The following is a 20326-nucleotide window of genomic DNA, read 5'->3' as shown; positions in this document are numbered from 1 at the left end:
GTTCAAGCAATTCTCCTGGCTCAGCCTCCTGAGTAGCTGAGATTACAGGTGCACAAAACCACACATAGCTAATTCTTGTATTTTTAGTAGAGACAGGGGTTTCACCATGTTGGCCAGGCTGGTCTCGAACTCCTGATGTCAGGTGATCCACCCACCTCAGCCTCCCAAAGTGCTAGGATTACAGGCATGAGCCACTCGCCCGGCCTGCTATTACTATTATTTTTAATTCTTTTTTTATTTAATTTTTTTTCTCTTAGAGACAGTGTCTCACTCTGTTGCCCAGGCTGGAGTTCAGTGGTGCAATCATAGCTTACTGCAGCCTTAAACTCCTGGGCTCAAGTGATCCTCCCACTTCACCTTCCTAAGTAGCCGGCACTACAGGCGCACGCCACCAGGCCTAGCTAATGTTTTTTATTTTTTATTTTTGAGACAGGGTCTCGCTCTGTTGCCCAGGCTGGAGTGCAGTGGTGCAATCTTGGCTCACTGCAACCTCCACCTTCCAGGTTCAAGTGGTTCTCCTGCTTCAGCCTCTCGAGTAGCTGGGACTACAGGCGTGTGCCACCACACCCAGCTGATTTTTTGTATTTTTAGTAGAGATGGGATTTCACTGTTAGCCAGGATGGTCTCAATCTCCTGACCTCGTGATCCACCCACCTCGGCCTCCCAAAGTGCTGGGATTACAGGTGTGAGCCACCACACCCGGCCCTTTTAAATTTTTTTGTAGAGAAATGACCTTGGTATGTTGCCTCAGATGGTCTTCAACTCCTGGACTCAAATGATCCTCCCACCTCAGCCTCCCAAAGTGCTGGGGTTCTGAGTGTGAGATACCACACTGGCCTATTTTTGATTCTTTATATTAATAACTGAAGAGACCCAAAAGAATTTTTATCTAATGTGTATGATATAAAAAACAATAAAATGAACAATCCACCACCCAGCTCTAAGAGGGTGTCTCTCATCCCTCATTTTGCTTAAAAATTTGTCCAGGCATTGTGGCTTACGACTGTAATGCCAGCACTTTGGGAGGCCGTGGCAGCTGGATCACTTGAGCCCAGGAGTTTGAGACCAACCTGTGCAACATGTCACAACCCTATCTCTATGAAAAATACAAAAACAAAAATTAGCCAGGCATGGTGGCACATGTCTGTGGTCCCAGCTACTCACAAGGCTGAGGTGGGAGATCACCTGAGCCAGGGGAATCAAGGCTGCAGTGAGCTGTGATTGTGCCACTGCACTCCAGACTGGGCAACAGAGACTCTGCCTCGAAGGAAAAAAAAATTACGGTATATTTCCCTTCTCAACAACAGACTGTTTAGTGTGTCAGATTTTTGAACTTTATACAAGTTGAATCATACATACATATTACCCTGTGACTTGCTTTTTCTTGCATATTAAGTTCCTGAGCATCATGTCGCTTTGTCTATCTGTAGATCATTTTCACTGCCAGGAAGTATTCTATTGTATGAAAATACTGCAGTTCATTTCCACACTCAATTGTTCATGAGTTCATGAACAATTTTTTTGGTCTTCCCCTCCCCAGTCGATGTTTGCTATTATAGTAGGCCCCCCTCGAGCATCATGTGCCTGGAATTGAAAAAAAAAAAAAAGAAAGAAAGAAAAAGAAACAAAAAATACAGTAGTCCCACCATACCTTTGGAGGTTACGTTCTAAGACCCCTACTACACACATGAAACCACAGATAGTACTGAACTCTATATATTACTACATTTTTTTCCAATACGTACCTATGACAAAGTTTATAAATTAAGCACAGTAAGAAATTAACAATAACTAACAATAAAAACAGAAGCCGGATGCAGTGGTTCACGCCTGTAATCCCAGCACTTTGGGAGGCCGAGGCCAGTGGATCCATGAGGTCAGGAGATCGAGAACATCCTGGCTAACACAGTGAAACTCTGTCTCTACTAAAAACACACAAAAAAAATTAGCCGGGTGTGGTGGTGGACACCTGTAGTCCCAGCTAGTCAGGAGGTTGAAGCAGAAGAATGGCGTGAATCCAGGAGGCAGAGCTTGCAGTGAGCCGAGATCACGCCACTGCACTCCAGCCTGGGCTACAGAGTGAGACTCTGTCTCAAAAAAAAAAAAAAAAAAAAAAAAAAATAGAACAATTATAACAATATACTATAATAAAAGTGATGCAAATATGATCTCTCCCTCAAAATATCTTCTTTGTACTGCATTCACCCTTCCTGTGATGATGTGAGATGACAAAATGCCTACATGATTAGGTGAATGACACAGGCATTGTGACTAGTGTCAGGCTACTATTGACCTTCTGATGATATGTCAAAAGGAGGACCATCTGCTTCAGGTGATCCTGGATCATTGAGCCATAATGATGTTGATGGTTGGGTGTCAGGAGGAAACCAAATGGATGACTACCAACAAGGGCAACAGTGTAGACCTCAAGGATACACTGGACAAGAGATGGAATGTCCTGAGTGGGACAGAGAAGGACAACCTGAGATTTCATCACACTACTCAGAACGCCAAGCAATTTAAAACTTATAAGTTGTCCTCAGCAAATACAAAAGAACTGAAATCATAAAAGTCTCTCAGACCACAGTGCAATTAAATTAGAACTCAGGGATTAATAAACTCATTCAAAACCACACAACTACATGGAAACTGAACAGCCTGCTCCTGAATGACTCCTGGGTAAATAATGAAATTAAGGCAGAAATCAAGAAGTTCTTTGAAACCAATGAGAACAAAGAGACAATGTACCAGAATCTCTGGGACACAGCTAAAGCAGTATTAAGAGAGAAATTTATAGCACTAAATGCCCACATCAGAAAGCTAGAAAGCTCTCAAATTGACACCCTAACATCATAATTAAAAGAACTGGAGAAGCAAGAGCAAACAAATCCAAAAGCTGGCAGAAGACAAGAAGTAACTAAGATCAGAGCAGAACTGAAGTAGATGGAGACATGAAAAACCCTTCAAAAAAAAATCAATGAATCCAGGAGCTGATTTTTTTTTTTTTTAAAACTAACAAAATAGACCACTAGCTAGACTAATAAAGAAGAACGGAGAGAAGAATCAAATAGATACAGTAAAAAACGATAAAGGGATATCACCACTGACCCCACAGAGATACAAACTACCATCAGAGAATACTATAAACACCTTTACACAAATAAACTAGAAAATCTGGAAGAAATGGATAAGTTCCTGGACACATACACCCTCCCAAGACTAAACCAGGAGGAAGTTGAATCCCTGAATTGACCAATAACAAGTTCTTAAACTGAGGCCGTAATTAATAGCCTACCAACCAAAAAAGGCCCAGGACCAGATGGATTCACAGGTGAATTCTACCAGAGGTACAAAAAAGAGCTGGTACATTCCTTCTGAAGCATTCCAAACAATTGAAGAGAAGGGACTCCTCCCTAACTCATTTTAGGAGACCAGCATCATCCTGATACCAAAACCTGACAGAGACACAACAAGAACAAAAACCTCAGGCCAATATCCCTGATGAACATCGATGTGAAAATCCTCAATAAAATACTGGCAAACTGAATCCAGCAGCACATCAAAAAGTTTATCCACTACGATCAAGTCCACTTCATCCCTGTGATGCAAGGCTGGTTCAGCATATCTGAATCAATAAACCTAATCCATCACATAAACAGAACCAATGACCAAAACCACATGATCATCTCAATAGATGCAGAAAAGGCCTTTGATAAAATTCAACATCCCTTCATGTTAAAAGCTCTCAATAAACTAGGTATTGATGGAACATGTCTCAAAAAAAATAAGAGCTATTTATGACATTCCCATAGCCAATATCATATTGAATGGGCAAAAGCTAGAAGCATTCTCTTTGAAAACCAGCACAAGACAAGGATGCCCTCTCTCACCACTCCTATGCAACATAGTATTGGAAGTTTTGGCCAGGGCAATCAGGCAAGAGAAAGAAACAAGGGTGTTCAAATGGGAAGTGAGGAAGTCAAATTGTCTCTGTTTGCAGCCAAAATGATTCTATATTTAGAAAACCCCATCATCTGAGCCCAAAAACTCCTTAAACTGGTAAGCAACTTCAGCAAAGTCTCAGGATACAAAATCACCTGCAGAAATCACAAGCTTTCCTTTACACCAACAATAGACAAGTAGAGAGCCAAATCATAATGAACTCCCATTCACAAATTGCTACAAAGAGAATAAAATACCTAGGAATGCAGCTAACAAGGGACGTGAAGGACCTCTTCAAGGAGAACTACAAACCACTGCTCAAGGAAATAAGAGAAGACACAAACAAATAAAAAAAATTCCATCTTCATGGATAGGAAGAATCAATATTGTGAAAATGACCATACTGACCAAAGTAACTTATAGATTCAATGCTATTCCCATTAAACTACCATTGACATTCTTCAAACAATTAGAAAAAACTACTTTAAATTTCATATGGAACCAAAAAAGAGCCCACATATTCAAGACAATTGTAAGCAAAAAGAACAAAGCTGGAGGCATCATGCTACCTGACTTCAAACTATACTACCAGACTACAGTAACCAAAAAAGCATGGTATTGGTACCAAAACAGACATATAAACCAAAGGAACAAAACAGAGACCTCAGAAACAACACCACACATCTAAAGCCATCTGCTCTTTGACAAGCCTGACAAAAACAAGCAATGGGGAAAGGATTCCCTATTTAATAAGTGGTGCTGGGAAAACTGGTTAGCCGTGTGCAGGAAACTGAAACTAGACCCCTTCCTTACACCTTATACAAAAAATAACTCAAGATAGATTAAAGACTTAAATGTAAAACTGAAAATCATAAAAACCTTAGAAGAAAACCTAGGCAATACCATTCAGGACGTAGGTATGAACAAAGATTTCATGACGAAAATGCCAAAAGCAATTTCAACAAAAGCCCAAATTGACAAATGGGATCTAATTAAACTAAAGAGCTTCTGCAGAGCAAAGAAACTATCATCAGAGTGAACAGGCAACCTACAGTATGGGAGAAAATTTTTGCAATCTACCCATCCGACAAAGGTCTAATATCCAGAATCTACAAGGAACTTAAACAAATGTACAAGAAAAAAACAACCCCATCAAAAAGGGCAAAGAATATGAACAGCCACTCCTCTAAAGAAGACATCTATGCGGCCAACAAACATATGAAAAAAACCTCAACATCACTGATCATTACAGAAATGCAAATCAAAACCATAATAAGATACCATCTCACACCAGTCAGAATGGCGATTATTAAAAAGCCAAGAAACAACAGATGCTGGTGAGGCTGTGGAGAAATAGGAACACTTTTACACTGTTGGGGGAAATGTAAATTAGTTCAAACATTGTGGAAGACAGTGTGGCAATTTCTCAAGGATCTGGAATCAGAAATACTATTTGACCCAGCAATCTCATTACTGGATATATAACCAAAGGAATATAAATCACTCTACTATAAAGACACATGCACACATATGTTTAGTGCAGCATTGTTTACAGTAGCAAAGACATGGAACCAACAAAAATGCTCAATGATAAACTGGATAAAGAAAATGTGGTACATATACACCATGGAATACTACGCAGCCATAGAAAGGAATGAGATCATGTCCTTTGCGGGGACATGGATGAAGCTGGAAGCCCTCATCCTCAGCAAATTAACACAGAAACAGAAAACCAAACACTGCATGTTCTCACTCAGTAGGAGCTGAATAATGAGAACACACATGGACACAGGGAGGGGAACAACACACACTGGGGCCTGTCGGAGGGTGGAAGGCGAAGGGAGGGAGAACATCAGGACAAACAGTTAATGCATGCTTGCTGAACTTAAAACCTAGATGACGGGTTAATAAGTGTAGCAAACCACCATGGTACCTGTATACCTGTCTAACAAACCTACACGTTCTGCATATGTATCCCGGAACTTAAAGTAAAATAAATAAATAAAAAAGAAAGATATATTTAAAAAAAACACCCTTATGAGTTATTTCTGGAATTTTCCATTTAATATTTTCAGACTGCAGTTGAATGCAGGGAATTAAAACCATGAAACCTTATCCAAGGTACTACTGTACAAGCAGGTTGCTAAGATCAGTCTTGTGTATGTCTCCTGATAGGTGTGTATGAGTTTCTCTAGGGTGCACACCTAGGAATGGAATTGCTAAGCCATAGTGTATGTGTATCTTCAGTTTGTTAGGTTTCTATTATCTATTACTGTATAACAACCCTTCCCAAAACTTGGGGCCTCACAGTGAATCATAATAGGGTGGTAGTGGGCTCACACCTATAATCCTAGCACTTTGGGAGGCCAAGGTGAGAAGATCACATGAGCACGGAGTTTGAGACCAGTCTGGGTAACAAAGCAAGACCTTGTCTCTACCCAAAAAAAAGCAGGGCATGGTGGCAAGTGCCTGTAGACCCAGCTGCTCAGGAGGCTGAGGTAGGAGGATCACTTGAGCCTAGGAGGTCAAGGCTGCAGGGAGCTATGATCATGCCACTTGCACTCCAGGCTGAGCGGCAGAGAGACCCTATCTCTAAAATGAAAAAAAAAAAAAAAAAAAGTTTTAAAACTGTGGTAATGGTTGCATAACTTTTAAAACGTACTAAAAATCACCCAACTGTAGACTTATATGGTTGAATTCTATGGTATGTAAGTTATAACATAAAGTTATTTTTTAAAAATCACATAGCTTAAAAAACAATAAAAGTCATTTATTTTCCTCAAGGATCTGGTATTTGGGCAGAGATTAGCAGGTATGTTTCATCTGCTCCCAGGATGAACTGTCAATTGGAGGATCCAACTTCTAGGATCCTCACATGACTGCAAGTTGGTGCTGGCTGGCAAGGGAGCCTCTCTCTGCAACTGTGTGGGCTTCCTGACAGCATGGTGGCTAAGCTCCAAGAACAAGTGTTCCAAAAGACCTAAACAGACAGAAACTGCAGGCTTCTTCTGTCCTAGCATTTGATGTCCCAGAGTGTTACTTCTGCTGCATTTTTTTTTTTTTTTTTTTGAGATGGAGTTTTGCTGTGTCACCCGGTCTGGAGTGCAGTGGTGTGATCTCAGCTCACTGCAGCCTCCGCCTCCCGGGTTCACGTGATTCTCCTGCCTCAGCCTCCCAAGTATCTGGGACTACAGGCATGTGCCACAACACCCGGCCAATTTTTGTATGTTTAGTAGAGAAGGGGTTTCACCATGTTGGCCAGGCTGGTCTCGAACTCCTGACCTCGTGATCCGCCCGCCTCAGCCTCCCAAAGTGCTGGGATTACAAGCATGAGCCACGCACCTGGCTACTTCTGCTGCATTCTAGTGGCCAAGAAGTCACTAAGACCAGCCCAGATTTAAGGAGAAGGGACTCAACCTCTCAATGGCAACAGTATCAGAAAATGTGGCCATTTTCAATGTATCATACAAGGTAATTCCAAATGGTTTCCCAAGTGGTAGTACCAACGACATTCCCACTCGCAAGATATGCTCTTTGACCTCACCAACACATGACAGACTTAAATTTTTGCTGTTCAAGTATCGGGGGAAATTCAGCCCCCAATATTTCATGTGGGTTTTCTATTTTCCCTAAGTGTCGGCCAGTCTGAGAAATAAAGGGAAAGAGCACAAAAGAGAGAAATTTTAAAGCCGGGTGTCTGGGGGAGACATCACATGTCGGCAGGTTCGGTGATGCCTCCTGAGCCGTAAAACCAGCAAGCTTTTATTAGCAATTTTCAAAGGGGAGGGAGTGCACGAATAGGGTGTGGGTCACAGAGATCACATGCTTCAAGGGTGACAAGAGATCACATGCTTCAAGGGCGACAAAAGATCACAAGGCAAAAGGTCAGGGCGAAACTAGAATCACTAGTGAGCTTCCATGTCCTGCTGTGCACACATTGTCAAGGTTCAAGAACAGAGAACCGGTCTGACTAGAATTTGCCAGGCTGGAATTTCCTAATTCTAGCAAGCCTGGGGGCGATGCAGGAGACTAGGGCGCATTTCATCCCTATCTACATCTGCATAAGGCAGACACTCCCAGGGTGGCCATTTTAGAGGCCCCGCCCTGGGAATGCATTCTTTTCCCAGGGCTGTTAATTATTAATATTCCTTACTGGGGAAAGAATTCAGCAATATTTCTCTTACCCGTTTTTGGTAATAAGAGAAACATGGCTCTGTCCTGCCCAGCCCACAGGCAGCCAGACTTTAAGGTTATCTCCCTTGTTCCCTGAAAATCGCTGTTATCTTGTTCTTAAGGTGCCCAGATTTCATATTGTTCAAACACACATGCTCTACAAACAATTTCTGCAGTTAATGCAATCATCACAGGGTCCTGAGGCGACATACATCCTCAGCTTACAAAGATGATGGGATTAAGAGATTAAAGACAGGCATAGGAAATCACAAGAGTATTGGTTGGGGAAGTGATAAATGTCCATTAAATCTTCACAATTTATGTTCAGAGACTGCAGTAAAGACAGGCATAAGAAATTATAAAAGTATTAATTTGGGGAACTAATAAATGTTCATGAAATCTTCACAATTTATGTTCTTCTGCCATGGCTTCAGCCAGTCCCTCACTTTGGGGTCCCTGACTTCCCACAACACAAATGAGTATAAAAGTGTTGTGGACTTATTTTGTATTTCCTAATTTCTAAGAAATTTGAGCACCTTTTCAAATATTTATTGGTTGTTCATATCTCATCTGTGAAATGTTTGCTCAAGTTTTTTACTCATTGTATTACAGAGTACTCTTTTTCTTATTTGTAGGAAATCTTTCTATATTCTCAATACTAGTTGTCTTAGTTTGTTTTCTGATGCTATAACAATACCACAGATTGACTAATGTATAAACACTAGAAGTTTTTTGGGCTTATAGTTCTGGAGGCTGTGAAGTCCAAAAGCATGGCACAGGATCTGGCACATGAGGGCCTTCATGCTCTCTCATCCCATGGTGGAAGGCACAAGAACAAGAACAGATGGGAGCTGAACTTCACCCTTTTATCACAAACCCACTCCCATGATAACTAACCCATTCCCCCAGTAATGTCATTAATACATTTATGAGGACGGATCACTCATTAACTAATTTCCTCTTACAGGTTCAACCTCTTACTACTATACAATGCAATTAAATTTCAACGTGAAGGCCAGGTGTGGTGGCTCATGCCTGCAGTCCCAGCATTTTGGGAGAACAAGGCAGGAGGACTGCTTGAGGCCAGGAGTTCAAGACTAGCCTGGGCAACATAGTGAGACTCCATCTCTACAAAAAACGAAAAATTAGCCAGGCATGGTGGCACATGGCTTTGGTCCCAGCTACTCAGGAGGCTGAGCCAGGAGGATCACGTGAACCCAGAAGTTCAAGGTTTTAGTGAGCTTTGATTGTACCACTGCACTCCAGCCTGGGCAACACAGCACAACTCTGATTCTAATAATAATAATAATAAAACAAAAATAAATAATTTCCCCAAGTGTTTTGCAGAGGACTTTCAAACCACAGCACTAGTCCATTGTCAGTTATGTGGATGCAGATATCTTCTTCCAGTTTGCGGGTTGGCCTTTTGCTTTCTTTACAATACCTTTGGATGAACAGATATACATGTGAGTCTTTTTCTTCTCTGAGACAAGGTGTCACTCTGACATTAAGGCTGGAGTAGCATGGTGTGATCATGACTCACTGTAGCCTCAACCTCCTGGGCTCAAGTGATCCTCGCACCTCAGCCTCCTGATTAGCTGGGACTACAGGCATGTCCCACCATGCCCAGCTAAGTTTTCTGAGTTTTTGTAGAGACAAGGTTTTGCCACACTGCCCAGGCTGGTCTCCTCCTCCTGGGCTCAAGTGATCCTCCTGCCTTGGCCTCCCAAAGTGCTGAGATTACAGGCGTGAGCCACCACAAGCAGCCTGGGTCCTTTTCAAGATATTTCCTCCTATTCCTTTGGTCAATTTGACTATCTCTGCATTAAAGCCATTCTGTCTTTGTTGTTGCTTTATAATTCAATAATTTATAATTTTATAATGGGGGGAGAGTTTCTACACAATCATATCATCTGTGCTGGCCAGAATAGCATTATCTCATTGTGGAAAAGGCAAGAATAGGTCACGTCCCAGTTTTATAAATAAGGAAATAAGGTCAAACCCAGGACTCCTGACTTTTAATTGAGGTTTTGCTTCATCTCCCTAAAAACTTCCTATCATTATATAAATTAAAAGTGCTGTTTGAGGAAAATGAGGGGCTGGCTTCGCTGCATGTATTCAATCATTTCTGCTCAACAAATGTTAATTCCTTCTTTTTTAGCAGTTATCAGATACACAGGCATGTAGACACTCTCTGTGAAGTGCTAGGTATGTGTAAGCTATTACTATTATCATCGTGATATAAGAGATATATTTGGGGCCAGGCACAGTGGCTCACGCCTGTAATCCCAACACTTTGGGAGGCCAAGGTGGGCAGATCACAAGGTCAGGAGATCGAGACCATCCTGGCTAACACGGTAAAACCCCATCTCTACTAAAAATACAAAAAATTAGCCGGGCGTGGTGGCACGTGCCTGTAGTCCCAGCTACTTGGGAGGCTGAGTCAGGAGAATCATTTGAACCCAGGAGGCAGAGTTTGCAGTGAGCCGAGACTGCACCATTGCACTTCAACCTGGGCTACACAGTGAGACTCTGTCCAAAAAAACAAAAGAAAAGAAAGATATGTTTGGATCCTAGCACCTTGGGCGGGTGGATCACTTGAGGTCAGAAGTTCGAGATCAGGCTGGCCAAAATGATGAAACGCTGTCTCTACTAAAAATACAAAAATTAGCCAGGCGTGGTGGCGGGCGCCTATAATCTCAGCTACTTGGGAGGCTGAGACAGGAAGAATCACTTGAGCCCAAGAGGCAGAGGTTGCAGTGAGCTGATATTGTGCTACTGCACTCCAGCCTGGGTGACAGAGCAAGACTCTATCTCAAGAAAAAGAAATCGGCAAAAGACATGAACAGACACTTCTCAAAAGAAGACACACATGTGGCCAACAAGCATACGAAAAAATGCTCTATATCACTAATCATTAGAGAAATGCAAATCAAAAAAACAATGAGATAACATCTCACACCAGTCAGGATGGCTAATCCTAAAAAGTCAGGAAATAACTGATGTTAGTGAGGTTGTAGAGAAAAGGGAATGCTTATACACTGTTGTAGGAATATAAACTAGTTTGGCCACTGTGGAAAGCAGTTTGGAGATTTCTAAAAGAACTTAAAAAAAACTACCATTCAATTCTGGGTATATACCCAAAGGAATATAAATCATTCTACCAAAAACACACATACACATATATGTTCATTGCAGCACTGTTCACAATAGCAAAGACATGAAATCAACCTAGATGCCCATCAGTGGTAGACTGGATAAAGAAAATGTGGTCCATATATACCATGGAATACTACATAGCCATAAAAAAAGAATGAAATCATGTCCTTTGCAGCAACATGGACAGAGCTGGAGGCCATTATCCTAAGCAAATTAACACAGGAACAGAAAACCAAATACCACTTTTTTTTTTTTTTTTTTGAGACAGAGTCTCACTCTGTCACCTAGGCTGGAGTGTAGTGATAAGATCTGGGCTCACTGCAACCTCCGCCTCCCAGGTTCAAGCAATTCTCCTGCCTCAGCCTCCTGAGTAACTGGGATTACAGGCATGTGCCACCACACCCAGCTAATTTTTGTTTTAGTAGAGACGGGGTTTCACCATGTTAGTCTGGCTGGTCTCGAACTCCTGACCTCGTGATCCGCCTGCCTCAGCCTCCCAAAGTGCTGGGACTACAGGCGTGAGCCACCACCCTGGCCACCACACGTTCTTATTTATCTCACTTTATAAATGAAGTCCACATGGACACAGAGGGGAATAATAGACACCGGGCCTACTTGAGGGTGGAGGCTGGGAGGAGAGTGAGCATCAACAAACTTCATATCAGGTAGTATGCTCACTACCCTGGTAACGAAACCATTTGTATATCAAACCCCAGTGACACGCACTTTACCCATGTTACAAAGCTGCACATGTACCCCCTGAACTGAAAATAAAAGTTGAAAAAGAAAAAAAAAGAAAAAAGAAAGCTCTCTTTGGGGAAAAACTCACGAATCTGCCCCCTCCGGTGATGGCTAACCGATGTAATTCAAACAGCTTCCTGCCCTTTTTTTTTTTTTTTTTTTTTTGAGACGGAGTCTCGCTCTGTCGCCCAGGCTGGAGTGCAGTGGCGCTATCTCGGCTCACTGCAAGCTCCGCCTCCCGGGTTCACGCCATTCTCCTGCCTCAGCCTCTCCCAGTAGCTAGGACTACAGGCGCCCGCCACCACGTCCAGCTAATTTTTTGTACTTTTAGTAGAGACGGGGTTTCACCATGGTCTCGATCTCCTGACCTCGTGATCCGCCCGCCTCGGCCTCCCAAAGTGCTGGGATTACAAGCGTGAGCCACCGTGCCCGGCCTCCGCCATCTTTAAGGAAGCAAATGGCTCTTTCCCATTCCCCTTCTTTCTCGTAGTGCTGCCCTTCTCCCGGCCCCAGGCTGCTGGAGAAACTGAGGAAAGCAGACAGGGCCCTACCTTCCAGAAGCCTTAGGAGCACCACGGCCATGGGCATGGGAGGGATGCCCTTGGGATTCTCGTGAAAGATTCTCGTGAAGGGCAAAGTCGAGTGAGACCAGGATGGGAGCTCCAGGTAGAGAGACAACAGAGAGGAAGGAACAAAGGGGTAAAGTCCCTGTGCCAGGAGGCTTCCTGCAGGGGGAGGTCTGAGGGGCTGGTGGAGGTGAGGAGAAGCCATGTGGCCAGGACGCTGAAGGTGCCTGGTGAGCAGTGGAGGGAGTGAGGGGCTGTCACCAGGAGAGCAACATAGGAGATGTGTTGTTTTGTTTATTTATTTATTTATTCTTGAAACAGCCTTGCTCTGTCGCCCAGGCTGGAGTGCAGTGGGGTGATCTCTGCTCACTGCACCCTCCACCTCCCAGGCTCAAGTGATTCTTGTGCCTCAGCCTCCCAAGTAGCTGGGATTACAGGCACGCGACACCACGCCGGGCCGATTTTTTTTTTTTTTTGTATTTTTAGTAGAGACGGGATTTCACCATGTTTGTCAGGCTGGTCTCGAACTCCTGACCTCAGGTGATCCGCTCACCTTGGCCTCCTAAAGTGCTGGGATTACAGGGATGAGTCACCGTGCCCGGCCTCAAGATGTGCTGTTTTAGAAAGATCTGTCCTCACAGACGTGTGGAAGAAGCTAGGAATGAGGGAGAGAAGAAATGAGGAGAAACAGGCCTGACTCTTCCCAGGTGAACCTCCTCCCTTGGCCTCCCAGGCCCTCACTCCTTCCGTTCCCCTCATTTACTAGGAGAGGAATTCTGTGTCCAGAGCACCCCAAAACCTGAAGGCAGAATGCAGTCCTGGATTGTTGTGGATCTTGGCTGCATTTAAAAAGAGACCTTGCTGAGCCTATGTCCTGAATAAAATAAAGGAAATGGACTCCTGGTTTCCAAATATTTCTTTAGATGGGAAACTCTTTGCTCAAATGAAGTCCTGTCCTGATAAAATGAGGAGTACGGCAGCAAGGGGCGCTCCCCCAGCACGTGGCGGTCCAGACTCCCTCACTGAGGGCTCTGTGACTCAGGGTTTCCAGCACTGTAGCTGGCTCTCCTGCTTCAACCGAGTTCTTTTTTGAGTGTATCTGAATATTAAGCTAACACTTGTTTCATTGCTTTAAATGAGGTGTGCTTTTGAGAAGCATGGTCAATACAGCAGGAGTGAATGTTTTTATGCCCCTGTAGCTTAATAAGGAGATCATAAGTCATTTAAAATGGATTGACTCCCATCCTAAGCCTGACCAGCATTCCATTCTTATATTAAAGAAATAATCCAAAAGGAAAAAGAAAAGTTAAAAGCATGAAGTTCTCTGTCACAGCATTTTACATAATAGTGAAAATTGGGAACCACCAACAGAGAACTGAGTTACACCCTGAAGCATAATACTAAGTGTGATACTCAGTGTGATGTTGGACAACTAATAAAACAAGCATTGTGAGGCTGGGTGCAGGGGCTCACATCTGTAATTCCAGCACTTTGGGAGGCCGAGGTGGGTGGATCTACCTGAGGTCAGGAGTTTGAAACCAGCCTGGCCAACATGGTGATACCCCGTCTCTACTAAAAATATAAAAATTAGCCAGGCGTGGTTGCGCCCACCTGTAATCCCAGCTACTCAGGAGGCTGAAGCAGGAGAACTGCTTGAACCAGAGAGGCAGAGGTTGCAGTGAGCTTAGATGGCACCACTGCACTCTAGCCTGGGGGACAGAGTGAGACTGTCTCACTCACACGTGTAATCTCAGCACTCTGGGGGGCCATGGCAGGTGAATCACTGGAGCCCAGGAGTTTGAGACCAGCCTGAGACTCCATCTCTATTCACAAAAAAAAAAAAAAAAAAAAAAAAAAAAAAAAAAAAAGGCCGATGTGGTGGTTGGCCGGGTGTGGTGGCTCACGCCTGTAATCCCAGCACTTTGGGAGGCCGAGTCAGGTGGATCACCTAAGGTCAGGAGGTCAAGACCAGCCTGACCAACATGGTGAAACCCCATCTCTACTAGATACAAAAAACTAACTGGGCATGGTGGCGCATGCCTGTAAATCCCAGCTATTTGGGAGGCTGAGACAGGAGAATCACTTGAACCGGGAGGTGGAGGTTGCAGTGAGCCAAGATTGCAGTATTGCACCCCAGCCTGGGCAGCAAGAGCGAAACATTCTCAATAAATAAATAAATAAATAAAAATTAAAAACAAACAAACCAATCATTGTGAACGCTAGGGGAAGGTGGAAAAGAGGAAAATGCAGAATACAAAATTAGACAAAGGGACGAGGCACCTGGGAGAATAGGAGTCGAACTTGCTTCCGTCTTCATTTCTTCTCTCTTCTTCCTGTATTTTTTCTCCATTTCTTCCACAAGAACTGTGAGAACGTGGGAAATGAGTTGATTTATTAGGGTGATTTACTACAGTGATTTTCTTCTGCTTTTAAGTTGTTACTCTTTGGGAGGGCGGGAGCTTAGAATCCAAGTGCAATAAAAGGTAGAGAAGATGCTGTGTGTGGGTAAAAGCAGCGCGGAGCTTCCTGGGCCATCTCAGCTAGACCAGTGCCTTTTTTTTTTCCCACTGGGCCCTGAATATATCTCCATCACCTTCCTGAATTCGCTGGGGTAACCATCTGGCTTTGTAACAAGCTGTGAGGAGCCTGGCACGTAGTGGGCACTCGATGAATATGGTGAGAATAACAAAGCATTCCTTTGCAATGCAGGGCTCTGTTGTTATGGCTTTCAAAGAAGGCAATGTAACTGACATACTGAGCTCATTAAACAGCACAGGAACTAAGAAGGCAAAAGAAAGCAGTGCTTTCAACTATTTCTGTTTTACAGAGTACTTGTTGAAACTGTAAAAAGATATTTAGAACCACAAAAAGTAGGCCAAGGGCAAGAAAAACTCTTCATACCCAAGAGAATTCAGCTGACCAAATTAAGTCTGATCCAGAATAAACAGCTCTCATCTGAAAATCTAGCAGTTCCAGAAAGTACTGTCCAAGAGGAAAAAGACCCACAACGTTGATCTGCATAATTACATAACCCTTTAACAAAGAGACAAGAAGCGCTATCATGCTGGAGTGCATGGGGAAAATCAAATGTGAACACAAGCAAAGCTGGGCTCACTTGAGAAAATAACAGGTCTCAGCCCTCAAAGAAGAGGACTTTGTTACTGAAGAGAATCTGGGCTCATGTGCCCTTTCTCATGAACTTGACCAATCTCAACGTGTTTTCTCTGTGTTCAACCAACATCCAAAACCAAAAACAAAGTTTCTATTATCAACTCCCTCCAGCAGAAATTACTTACAAATAGTCATGTGAGGAGCACTGCACATGAAGGAACACATTGGAAACTAAACTGAAGCTTGGCTATTACAAACAGGTCAAGACTATTCATGTTGGTGCTTTACCAAGAAAAGCATAATCACTGTTGCCTTAAAAGCCAATTAAAACATCAAATAAAAACGAAATCCGGCCAGATGTGGTGGCTCATGCCTGTAATCCCAGCACTTTGGGAGGCCTAGACAGGCGGATCACTTGAGGTCAGGAGTTTGAGACCAGCCTGGCCAACATGGTGAAACCCCGTCTGTACTAAAAATATAGAAATTAGCTGACTGTAGTGGCGTGCGCCTGTAGACCCAGGTGCTCGGGAGGCTGAGGCAGAAAAATTGTTTGAACCCGAGAGGCAGAGGTTGCAGTGAGCCGAGATCATGCCACTGCACTCCAGCCTGGGTGACACAGCGAGACTGTCTCAGAAAACAAACAAACAAAAAACCTCTAAATGCTAGATGGGAAGAGGAACTTACAACTTTCTTTCTCCAACATATGTAAAAATCCAGGCTTGAAATTGAAAGCAGGGGCTTGAAGAGAGATCTGTACACCCATGTTCACAGAAGCATTTTCCACAGAAGCCAAAGGATGGAAATAACCTAAGCAGCCACTGACAAATGAATGGATAAACACGATGTGCTGTATCCATATGAGAGGGAAATTCTGACCCATGCTACAAAATCAATGAAGCTTGAAGACGTATTTCATGAAATAAACAAGTCACAAAAAGACAAACACTATTATATCTGATTCTGATGTAGAGCAGGTGAGCCCCAAAATTGGGGCTTGCCCCAGGACTAAGGTTCTTGGCTTTGCCCAGGAGAGAATTCAAGGGTGAGCTGGTGGTGTCAGCAACTTTTATTGAAGTGGCAGTGCACAGCAGCAGTAGCAGAGGCACTGCTCCTTGTGGGGCGGGGCTACCCCCATAGGCTGTGTGCCCAGAGTAAAAGCTCAGAGGCAGGTCTGCAGTCATATTCATACCCACTTTTAATTATATGCAAATTAAGCGGCAGATTATGCAGAAATTTCTAGAAATAGATTAACTTCTGGGTCATTGGCTTATGCTGTGGAAATGGGTGGTAACTTCCAGGTGTTTTCATGGCAATGGTAAGCTGACAATGGGTCTGTCTTATGGAAAGGTGCTTTCGCCTCTTCCCTGTTTCAGCTAGTCTTCAATCTGGTCTGGAGCATAAGCCCTGTCTCTGGAGTCGAGTACTGCCTCCTACCTCAATTCCACTCCTATGTGGCAACCAGCATAGTCAAATTCTCAGAGACAGAAAGTAGAATGCTGGTTACCAGGAGGTAGAGGGAGCCAGAATGGGAAGTTAGTGTTTAATGCATACATAATTTCCGTCTGGGAAGATAAAAAAGTTCTGGAATTGGATCGTGGTGATGGTTACACAACACTGTGGAGGTACTAATATCAACAAAGCGTATGCTTTAAAATGGTTAAGATTGTAAATTTTATGTTATGTGTATTTTACCACAATTTTTTCTTTTTTGAGACAAGGTCTCACTCTGTTGCCTAGGCTGAAGTGCAGCAGTGTGATCATGGCTCACTGCAGCCTTGACCTCTGGGCTCAAGCAGTCCTCTTCCCTCAGCCTCCCTAGTAGATGGGACCACAGGCCAGCACCTCCATGCTTTTTTTTTTGGAGAGATGAGGTGTCACTATGTGCCCAGGCTGGTCTTGAATTCCTGGATTCAAATGATCCTCCCACCTCAGCCTCCCAAAGTGCTAAGATTACAGGCACCAGCCACTGTGCCCGGCCTACCACAATTTTTTCTTAAAAAATTCAGGTTTGATTCCACAGAGCCTTTGTTTAACGATGGGAAAGGTTCTAATTTTATGTCTTCTACTTTTCCTGGGGATATTACGTTATTCTCTACATGAGTTAATTTCTGGTAAATAAATGACTCTGTTACATTCTGCTTAAAAAAGAGAAATATAGGCCGGGCGTGGTGGCTCATGCCTGTAATCCCAGCACTTTGGGAGGCCGAGGTGGGCAGATCACAAGATCAGAAGATTGAGACCATCCTGGCTAACACGGTGAAACCCTGTCTCTACCAAAAACACAAAAAAATTAGCCGAGTGTGGTGGCGGGTGCCTGTAGTCCCAGCTACTCAGGAAGCTGAGGCAGGAGAATGGCGTGAACCCGGGAGGCAGAGCTTGGAGTGAGCCAAGATTGCGCCACTGCACTCCAGCCTGGGCGACAAAGCAAGACTCCATCTCAAAAAAAAAAAAGAGAGAAATATGTATTTCTCAATACATAAGAGTCCACCTAAAAAATTATAAAAAGATTGTTCTTTCCGTACCCCTCTCTGTGAACCTCTTGTAACACCTCATGACAATAATGAGAATAGTTGTGCAGGTCAAATTCCTTACCGATAATGCTCCATCTTCTAACCATCAGTGAAAATTAATCTTTTTGTTTCATTCATTCATCCAATAATAAGTTATTACTAACATATATTGAACAATTACTATACTGTGTGCCAGGAAATGTGCTAAAAACTTTAAATGCATAACAGATATTGAGTTACTCTTATTAGTAGATAGTTTTCCCAATTTTTGGAGGAAAAACTTGAGCCGAAGTAGAACTCAAATTTAGATCAAGCTGGGCACAGTGGTGTAAGCCTGTAGTCCCAGCTATTCAAAAGGCCTCCAACGTAGGAGGGTTGCTTGAGGTCAGGAGTTCAAAGCCAGCTTGGGCAACATAGCAAGACCTTGTCTCAAAAAAAAAAAAAAAAAAAGGATCATACCTAACATACACAATTCATCACACTCAAATGGCCATAGAGCTTTAGAGTTGGGAAATACACTTAGCAATCTTCAAGTTCAGATGCCTTCATTACTGTTTACCTTCTTCTATTATGAAAAATTTCAAATATATTCAATAGTAGTGAAAGAGCATAATAAACTTCTTTTTATACTGTAGTAAACCACTCAGTGTCAATAATTATCAATGTATGGCCGATCTTGTTGCATATTTACTGACACTCATTTTCTTCCATTTCATATAACTTTTTTTGCTGTATTTTTTAAACTTTTTATTTGGAAATAACTTCAAATTTATAAATAAGTTGCAAAGATGGAAATAATAAAAAGAACACCCTTTACCATTTACCCACATTCACCTGTTGTTAACATTTGTACTGCTTATTTGTATGTGCTATCTCCCACTGCACACACACTCACACACACTTTTTTTCTCAACTATCTGAGGCTACATTATAAACATCATCATCTTTTACTCCTAAATACTTAATGTGTATTTCCCAAGAAAAGGACATTCTCTTATGTACCATGGCACACTTATCAAATTCAGTAAACGTAAACTAATTAAATCATTTTATTTTCTCTACCATTTGTGTTCCAATTTTGTGAATTCACCTAATTTTCTTTTTCTATAGAGATAGGGTTTTGCCATGTTGCCCAGGCTGGTCTTGAACTCTTGGACTCAAGAAATCCATCGACTTTGGTCTCTCAAAGTGCTGGGATCACAGATGGGAGCCACTGTGCCGGACCTCAATAATGCTCTCTACAGCATTTCTCTTCCCTCCATTACAGGATCCACTTTCAGGTCAGATATTCCATTCCATTCCATTCTCCATTCCACTCCATTCTCCATTCCATTCTCCATTCAATTCCATTCCATTCTCCATTCCATTCCATTCCATTCTCCATTCCATTCCATTCCATTCTCCATTCCATTCTCCATTCCATTCTAGTCCATTCTCCATTTCATTCTCCATTCCACTCCATTCTCTTCCATTCTTCATTCCATTCCATTCTACATTCCATGTTCCATTCCATTCCATTCTCCATTCCATTGTCCATTCTCCATTCCATTCCATTCTGCATTCCATTCCATTCTGCATTCCATTCTCCATTCCATTTCATTCTCCATTCCATTCTCCATTCCATTCCATTCTCCATTCCATTCTCCATTCCATTCTCCATTCCATTCCATTCTCCATTCCAATCTCTATTCCATTCCCTTCTCCATTACATTCTCCATTCCCTTCCATTCTCCATTCCATTCTCCATTCCATTATCCATTCCACTCTCCATTCCATTCCATTCTCCATTCCATGCTCAATTCCATTCGATTCTCCATTCTATTCGACTCTCCATTCCATGCTACATTCCATTCCAATTCCATTACATTACATTCTCCATTCAACTCCATTTTCCATTCCATTCCATTTTTCATTCCATTCTCCATTCAATTCTCCATTCTATTCCATTCTCTATTCCATTCCATTCTCCATTACACTATCTATTACATTCCATCCTCCATTCCATTCCATTCTCCATTCCATTCCATCCCCCATTCCATTCTCCATTCCATTCCATTCTGCATTACATTCTCCATTCCATTGCATTCTACATTCCATTCTCCACTCCATTCCATTCTCCATTCC

General features: G+C 42.7%; 1 long non-coding RNA gene across 9 annotated transcripts in view; it reads right to left on the bottom strand.

The window, feature by feature from the left end:
* LOC116812579 (uncharacterized) overlaps positions 1-20326 on the bottom strand; it is a 123484-nt gene that overhangs the window by 32010 nt on the left and 71148 nt on the right. For 5 of the 9 annotated variants that reach the window (XR_009215374.1, XR_009215371.1, XR_009215377.1 and 2 more), the window contains exons 3-5: positions 14862-14945; positions 13135-13236; positions 1360-1584 (exon numbers count right to left, since the gene is read on the bottom strand). This is a non-coding gene — a long non-coding RNA (uncharacterized LOC116812579). The remainder of the gene's footprint in view (positions 1-1359; positions 1585-13134; positions 13237-14861; positions 14946-20326) is intronic. The other 4 variants (XR_009215373.1, XR_009215375.1, XR_009215376.1 and 1 more) reach the window with 1 other exon arrangement.

This window comes from Hylobates moloch, unplaced genomic scaffold (genome assembly GCF_009828535.3).
Source record: "Hylobates moloch isolate HMO894 unplaced genomic scaffold, HMol_V3 SCAFFOLD_1, whole genome shotgun sequence".
Taxonomy (NCBI): Eukaryota; Metazoa; Chordata; class Mammalia; order Primates; family Hylobatidae; genus Hylobates; species Hylobates moloch.
This window is presented reverse-complemented; position numbering and strand designations above follow the sequence as displayed.